Below are 9,169 nucleotides of genomic sequence, written 5' to 3'. Positions count from 1 at the left end.
TAGCAACAACTAAAACATCGGTGCGTTATCAACTTTGTTCTCATCCTAAATCCAAACCACAGCACTGTACCAGCTACTAGGAAGGAAATTAACTCTATCCCTGCTGAAACCAGGACAACAACTCTGCCCAGATTACCTCCTCCCCATCAGTCCCCATTTTGCAACATCCATACCCAAATCTGGTATTTCTGGTACAGTTAACGTAGGCAAGCTCAGCTTTATATGCAACCACTGATGCAGTGACCGAGGTGCTGTGGGTCTTAAAGGCTGTGCTCCCAAAAAGTCCCCAGCACTCCCCTCCACTTATCTGTAAATTTTGGCCATTTCTCACATAACTCCATCTCGACCACCTGCAAAACCCAGCCATCCCTTGGGGCACCATCTGTGACTTTCGTCAGGTGCCTGCACTGGTATCTGTCACGTCCAGCAATTTCTCATGTTGTGCCCAGCAGCGTCCTCCATGCTGTTCACCGAGCCCATCCTCTGGCCAGGACCAAGCCAGGGCCCCATGTCTCCCTGCAGCCCCAGGAGAGGGGCAGAGAGGTTCCGCCCCAAAGGAGGAACCAGCCTTCCTGCCGGGGCAGGACAGCAAAGCTGTGGGGGGAAAGGAGAAAAGAAGTCGCGTAATTCCAGAAAAACACAATTACTCGAAAAAATGAATGACACGTGCCCTCCACTTGCAAAAGCTGCCAACAGCTGTATGCACATCAGGAGGAACTTTGGGCTGTGACACAAAACCAAACACACAGGGCAGTCCTTTCTCTTCTTGGTCAAGAAGGTGCTACTGTTAATGAGCTACTGAGTGCCCCATAGAGGCACTGGTAGGGGAAGAGGTTTATTCTTCCTTCTTTGCAGCTGCACACTACTGAAACTGAAGGTATGGGCCTATAAATATTGCGTAATTGAATCTTCCTCTGTGTACTGTATCCTGCCAGTGGCACTGCCTTTTCTCTCAGCCACATATCTTTCAGCACTTGCTGCTGTGATTCCACATTAGTACCTCCGCCTGCTGCCGAAATGTGCACTCACATCAGCAGCTCCTTCCAGCAATAGCACTATTAAAAATAATGAAATGTCAGGTTGTGCTACTGTGCATCTAGATCCATTATGGAAATGTGCTGCAGGACCATAGCAGCCTGAGTCAGTCCTCCATTCAGCCTTTGGAGGGATAAGATACAGATAAAGACATTTATAGTTTTAAATAGCACCTTGGTTCCTGGCTGTGGCTCACCTCTGTCTGAACAGTGCTTTTCCCAAAGGGTGTACGGGGCAACCTTTTAGTGAAAGAGGCACCGAACAAATCTTGCTTTACTGACAGCCCTTCTGTCAGTAGACAGAACCTCTGATATTTTTATCCACCAGAAGTGTGTGAATTGAATGAAATGAAATGAAATGAAATGAAATGAAATGAAATGAAATGAAATGAAATTATATGAAAAATGTTGGGGGCTCTAGAAGGAGCGGGCTGGCACAGGATTTCAGAAGATTGGGATAAACAGATCTAATAATGTAGGAAATAAAAAAGTAGCGGACACTGTACAATAAGTTTCAAATTCTGTTAGCTACACTGCCAGAGACCGATAACATTCTGTCATTACTGATTTCCGCTGGGGATAGAGGGAGGTCTTAGGGGGGGAACAATGAAATGATGCAGAAGATGCAAAAAAAGTGGAGAGTCATGTGCAAGATACTGATAACTGGAATTTCTCATGCAACAAATGTGCTTGAATTCTCTCAAAACAGTTTAGCCTGATTGCACAAACAAGTTCATTTCCATCTATATTATTCCTCTCACTGGGAATTCTCCACCTGTTTCCTCTAAATAATCACAGGCCAAATGAGATGAGCCTAAAGGAATACAGACTAGACAAAGAAAACACTGCTTGGTAGTGAAGGGGTGTGCAATATCTCTAGAATTACATGCAGAAATGTCCTACCCGTCTCATTTGATTTGAGCCTGCGCTGGTGTTATGAAGAAAAACAAACCTGCTTCTCCCTCTGTGATCCCATAGCGTCTCTTGTCACGAGGATGCCTGGGTTGTATCGCTCACCTGCATGTCATATTGAATACTCACAAGTGCGCACACGCACAAGTGGACAATATGACCTAGTAATGGCATATAAAAGCATCTGGCATATAAATGGCATACACAGTGGCACATAAGGTTGTTTCTGAGCAATCTGGGATTCCAGAGGGAACCCTCTTCAGACGCTTCTGTAGCTCCAGGACATGGCCCCCTTCCCAAGTGGGGTGGACCTGTCGCACATTTGCTCTTTCTGTGTGTGTACCAGAAAAGCGTTAGAGTTAGCATTGCCCTACATATACACTCTCTGTTTTCCCAAGCCATAGCAGTGAGTAAAACAGAGTGGTCGAATGAGGGCCATGAGAAGGAAGCAAAGCTGTCAACTCATCAGCGATTCGACTGAGCAACCGCCCTCAGCAGCTGGGATGCACCTGGTAGCCCATGCAGATAATCGGGCAACCATCAGCAACAAATACTGTGCAAAGCGAATGTGCCATGCACACTTGAGAAACACATGACCCATAAAAAGCACCGTTCCTAACAGTGGCGTATCTAAGCTGGGCTCTGCCATGTCAGAGAGTTTACAGAGAGAGAGTGTCAGCTCCCCTGGATGAGGAAGAGCAGCAGACTCGCAGCATGTAAGTGGCTTCTTGCCTTATCCGGTGGTGGAATGATTACTTATCTGACCAACCATAGCTGTAAGCATGTGAAGGATTTAATTGGTTAATTGCTTGCAGCCATTGCCCTAAAACATGTTCTCAAAAACTCTGGATACCTCCTTGGCCCATAAATTTTTCTGTATTGTTAGATCCTAATGCATCTTCATTTGTTGGTGATAAGAACCTGCTATTTAGTGAACCTCTTACTGGGCATTGGCACCTTTACTATGTTCTAGGTAATGTAAAATGCTACTTCAGTATTTGTTAAAGAAAGGACAGGAATAGACCAGAGCATGCCTGAGCAGAGGTGCTCTCTGCACAACTTGCTCCAAGGGTGTGATCCACCCCCCATTAGACGGGGCAAGTTTTATTCTCAATTTCAGCAGGCTTTGGGCGCAACTAAAAATCATGCTATAAAAGTGCCTGAAAAGACTTAAAATCAATCCAGTAGAGGCAACTATATCGAATGTCAGACTGAAACAAAATTCTAGCCATTGACTGACATCTTCATTTCATCTTTTAAACCCATACTGAGATACAACTCTATTAAGGGATCATGTTACCCCCACCTCTATTTATCACCCGGTTCAACATCACCACTTAACCTCTTGATATTGGCAATGCTGATGTTTTCAAACAACATCCCAAATCAGTGATCCATCCCCGTTACAGTCAGGCTAAGAACCATACAACATCCCCAGTTAACAGCTGAAGTTACAGCAGCAATATCAGAGCACGCTGTGTCATAAAATTTACACTCATCACAGGCACACCCCCAGTAGGTGGGGCAGATATAATTAAAGAACTGCTGCAGGATGTAGCCAAAACGAGTCAAAGTTTGGGGCAGTTCTCTGGAAAAAAAGTTACAGAATGCCTTTGTTCTGGAGGATATAGCTATTGCCTGCAAACAACTTTAGACATGCGTTGCTTTGGGTGCTCAGTGTGAAACTGATTTTGTTTTTCACCACTTCAACCACATTTTTTCTTCTCTGTGTCATTTCTGTGTGGTCACATTTTGAATTGTAACAGAACACAATCATTTGCTCAGTGTCCCCACAAATGTTTTTTATTAAGCTGAGAAGATGCAGACTTTCAAGGTTTTAAGATACTGTTTTGGCTATTCCTTATCTAGCGATATGAAAGTCACTTAGACGCATTTCTTTGTGGTTTGTCAGAATAGCACTAAATTACAGAAAAATAAAAGCAGAAAAAAAAATTATCCAGTCATTGTACAATATGGACTAAATTGCATACTTCAGCACACTCCTGTTTTAGCAGAGAAATTCTGAGTGTGCTCAGATATACTGTGCTAGAATCTCCCCATACATACAAAGTCATGGAATAAATTTGGAATAAAATTTGACTGAATTTTTAACAAACCTGGAGTTTAAATATTGACTGTTTTCAATTTAAGAGGAATAAATATTCCAGCAACCGATAGTCATCCTAAGGCAAAGAGTTTCTAAGAGACATCCTTTTCAATTCACTTTATTGCCACAAAAATGTGGGCTAAGTTTCAGGTTGTGTTTTCATCCATTGGTTATTTGTAGCAAAATTTAAAAATATAATGTTATAATACTATAATTAAAGCAAGTCAAGAATTAATTTTAGGTGCCATCTAAATAAGAAGTACATAGTCCTCTGTCAAGAGTACTCTGTGTTGTGTGTTTGCTCACATTTTAATCAACACTAGGGGCTTTCCCCAAGTCCAGAAAGGGATCAACAAGAACTCCTGCAGCAATAATGAGTATGCCATTGAAAATCCAAACTACAGGTGCATTTCTGTGGAGTTTTGAAGCCCCTTAATATATTTACACGTTTTTTACATCTTTTTCCAAATGCATATGCCAGGAAAACATGTATAATGGTTCATCAACTTCCATCTCTTCTAGAAAGCCCCCTGCACCCCCAGTGGATGGCCATATCAAAGTGTGCAAAAGGAGCCTGCACTCTCCAGTGCACGGACGGTCAGTGCGAAGGGGGCGCTAGCCCACGTGCACACTTTATCACTGTCCTGGCTCCAGCATACCCCAAACTCCATTTCCTAGAGGTTTAATGAGTGTTGCAGGTCTGCTCTACCCCATCGCTCTGCCATACCTTGAGCCCAGATTTAACTTCTTTGTGAACACCAAGTCAACCTGCAGCATCTTCACACAGCATCTTTGGGTGGTCTGAGCCCACTGCCCTGTGAAAGGACAAGAGGGGTCCTCAGGTACCACACAGTGCCTGGCAAGGAGGCACTGCAGCACCGTTGCCCCATTGCAATTGGGGCAAGGTGGGATGTGAGAGACACCTTGTAGAAACCACATCTCAGTAGGTGCGGTTCAGGGGAGTTGAAGCTTGTATGCTGTAGAGCAAATACAACCAGGTTGGCTGTGATCAAGTAAAAAAACAGTGACAAATGTCAGCCTCGGTGGAGCATTGATTGGGATATATCCTATTAAGATTTTGCTAAAGCATTAACCAAAGCAGATCCCATACAAACCGCAAATGAGCTGCCTGCACAAGAATGAGCTGCCAAGGTTGGGGGGAAGCTACAAGATAAACAAGCCTGCAAAATAACCGAGGGAGAATGATGGAGCAAGGTGACATTTGCTGAGCATTTACCTTGCCACTGATAGAGATGGAAAGAAAACACCCAGAGTGGGGTACATGCATAAGCTAATACATAATTATTTTGACCACTGTGCAAACAAACAAGTCACAAACAGGCTTTGCCCCAGCGTAGCAGAGCCAGAAGGCGCTGTGCCCGTGTGCCACATGCATTCACACTTTGTCTGTTAGATGCGAGCGTGTTACGGCTGTGCCCTCTGGGCAATGCTCCTGGCCAGACCTTTGCTGCTGAGCTGACACCACGGTTGCTCTGTGTGAAGCAAGACAGCGCTGATGGCACTGGGTGGCACATCACAGCTCCAAAGCATCTGAGGCTGCAGCGCTGACACGTGGACAAGCAAGGACCACAGAACAACAGCAAACTAATGACCAGCTGCCAAGGAATGCAATCCTGCCAAGTTTTGAATTTCAGCAGCTTTTATTAGGACAGCATTTTTAAAAAGGGCAGCTCTGCTTTTCCCTGCAGAAGTATCATCTGTTTTTACGTCAGGGCCCTAGAACTACTTATGACCAGGGACCACCCATGGAAAACATAAGCCTGAGAGTATTTCTGAGAAGCTCAAACATAAAAATACACAGTACTTACACTGGTATTTTTGGTATCATCTGTCACCTTTTAACTGCAGAGGTTAATACAAATAAAATGAGGATGCTGTTTTGTTAATTTGCTTATAAGGAGTAATTGCAGAGCAGTAGATTACTGGGCACTGACAGCACAATATATCACTTTTTCATAGAAGGCAAAAAAGGATTATCTGCTTAGGAAGGTAATGGGATGGCATCCAGAGCTCAGGAAAGAGGCAGCTTTGAGAGAAGGACTATAGTGAGTCTGGTGAGTGCCTCATACAGCATCTCATCATAGCCAGCACAAGGTGCTTCAGAGAGAGCTGCAAGAGCCCTTAAAATGAGTTTTGAATCACTCTGCTGCTGAAGAAGAACTTGTTTTAGTACAGGCAAGAGTGGCTCTGGAGTCACCTCTTTCTGAGCACCCAGCCGTGGTGTTGAGATGGGCAGGAGCAGCCCATAGCGAAATGGCACCTCTGGAACCTGCTTGAACATTTCTTTGCCCCTTCCTAGATTAGCATCACCCCACTGCACTGGGATTAACCTGACTGATCAGCGCTGCTTTTATTTGCCAGAAAACTGCAAAGCAGCTCAGATTTGCCCCTAGCTAGGATTTTATAGGATATGCAGAGAAGTCTCAAGAGGTTCTCAATCTCCACTAGGTCATGACTACGAGTATTACTCAAAAGAAGTGAGATTCATTTCACCTCACTGTACATATCTAAATGTTAATCATCTCCATCTAAGCGAGTCACCCTGGGCTCCCTTCAGACTCAGTGGAGAGAAATGGGCACCTCCAAAAGGCAACTCATTTCATCTCCACGTAGATGCCTAAGATGGATGAGATGAGTTGCCTTCTGGAGGTGTCTATTTCTCTCCATTAACTATATAGAGAGCCTTAGGTGACGAGCTTGCACTCAAATGATTAACTTACAATGTCAAAAGCTAAAGGCAGATGAATCCCACATGCAGTGCATTAGCATTTGAGCAGTCAGCCCTGCAGACAGAAGGGAGGGGGTTATAGAGCACACTGCTGACAGCCACTCTGGCGGCTTCTTCTAGCTCTGCAGAGACGTACCTGGTGACATATCCAATGACTTCCTAGGAAAGAAGCAGCAACCTGAATGCAAAGAAAGGATTGGGAAAGGAGAAGGGCAATACATTAAAGAAAGAGAAGAAGAAACGTGTGCAGACAACAACCAGCCAACAATTCCCTGCTGGATTTTTCCTGCCCAAAGCAGCATGGCTCAATGTGACCAGTAATATCTGAATGATCCAGAACCGAAGTAAGGGAGACTGTGATAAGCCCACAACAAGATGGCCTCACACCGCCTTTCCTCTTGCATCCACACTCCTGCCGTGATGGAAGTGTGGCTGACTGAGCAAATGCATGCACACATGCCTGAATGCATATGAAATCTTGTCTGAAAGGCAGGTTCCTTTTCATGGCAAGACATACATGACTATCTGAAAGGAAGCAACTCAACATGCTCTCCATCATCCACCCACAAATACGCCCAGGAAATCACGACCAGGTCTGAGGAGCATTGCTGGGATACAGTAAGAGATGGTCCACTTAGGTGACAACCTCCCTACCATGCAAGCTGAGTACTTGTCCCTAACACCACTTTGTGGGAACGAAGAGTCCTTTTATTGCCAGATATGGGCAGATGAGACACAAAACTCTTAACCCACCTCTCTTGAGCACCAGCCTGGTGCCATAATTACTGACTAATCCTGCCTCTGTAGCCTGTCACAAGAACAGTTTTTGGCAGTCATTCCAGCTCCTTTCACAGTCACATGAAATTAATTTAATTATTAAAATAAATCTAAAGAATAATGGGATTTAATTGACATAATGTGAAGCTTTCTGGGCTGTCACTCCACCCAGCTTCTGATCAACTTGTACTCATTCAGCTGAGTGACTGATGTTTGTGCCTTTCATTAAGAGCCCGTTGTCTCAGTTTAAATCCTTCCTTCCATGTTTAATATTTGAATAATATTGCTTCTATTTTTCAAATGTATATTTTCATGGTCAGGCGCCCATGGACGGAGGGCTTTCCATGTGGATGCAGTTGTTGCAGTCACCTCCTGCTCCTAGAAGTTTGTTCTACCCGTAGCTGCAGTATGTTAGGGGAGGATGGCTGAGATGCAGAGTCACTGCCTGGGACACACGCCAGAATGGAGTTATACAGCAAGTTGTTTTATTCAGTCATGGACATGTCTAAATAAATACTACATTTTACAGTTTTTGTTTGTCTGACCATCACGACGATGGCCCCACTGAAGATTATGGCCCTGTTATGGTTGACATGGTATGAACACATAGTAACCTTCCCATCTCCTCTAAGCCCCAAACATACGTAGGAGATGTCAGAAAGTCTACAAAAAGTCCTGGACAGAAATCTTCTTCAGCACTGCTGACCATAAAAAGTGTTTGAGAATCTCATTGCTTTGTTGTTCAAAATTTGAGGGTATCACCACATGATTAATGAGATCCGGAGATTTTTGCTCTTCTTGGTCCGCGCCATCTCCCACTCTCATTTTAGACCATGGAGCCCTCCAGCAGTCTTGGACACATTTCACCAGAAAGCACCAGGACAGAAGATCTCTGTTCCTTCAGTAAAGCAGGAGAGACAGGAACAGAGACTTAGTGAAGGGATTTTTAAACCAGGAACACTCCACATTAAAACAAAAGTTTCTAAAGGTGTGCAAAATAATATGATTTCTGATTAGAGACAACTTCCTTAGACAAAGCAGAGGTTCTTTTACTTCCACTCTTCACTTCTTGTTTTTCTTGCATCCCATGCATCCATCCTTCCTTAGAAAAGCAGAAACCTTTTAAGATTCTCCTGTGGCATTTTTATCCAAATTGCTTGATATGCGGGGAAGCTTCCACCCTATCTATTTTGCCAGAAAATATAGCATCAAAGTTGCATTTGACAAAGTAGACACTGCTAGTAGAAATTACGTCATTCTCGGAGGGAAAAGCTACTTGATTTTGAGTCATTGATGGCATCTAAACTCTCTGTATGATACTTCCGTAGGCTATATATCACTCTGTACAGGGTATACAATGCAGACCTGAGTGACTTTCACTTCTGTGTCTTCAGTCAGCGTGGATGCAACGTTACAATCACAAAACAAGCTCGCGGACCCGCATGGCTCTCACTACAGCCCCGCCTGGTCCAGGAGCTCATCTCCAGCACCGGTCAGCAAGGGGTGCTTAGGGCCGGGCTGCGAGGAGAGGGCAAGCCCGAAGCGGGCTCTCCCCGTTTCCAGAGAGTCCCTGAAGCCGAGACCAGCAGG

The sequence above is a fragment of the Pygoscelis adeliae genome, unplaced genomic scaffold (assembly GCF_000699105.1).
Source record: "Pygoscelis adeliae isolate BGI_AS28 unplaced genomic scaffold, ASM69910v1 Scaffold57, whole genome shotgun sequence".
Lineage (NCBI taxonomy): Eukaryota > Metazoa > Chordata > Aves > Sphenisciformes > Spheniscidae > Pygoscelis > Pygoscelis adeliae.
Note: the sequence above shows the minus strand (reverse complement) of the source record.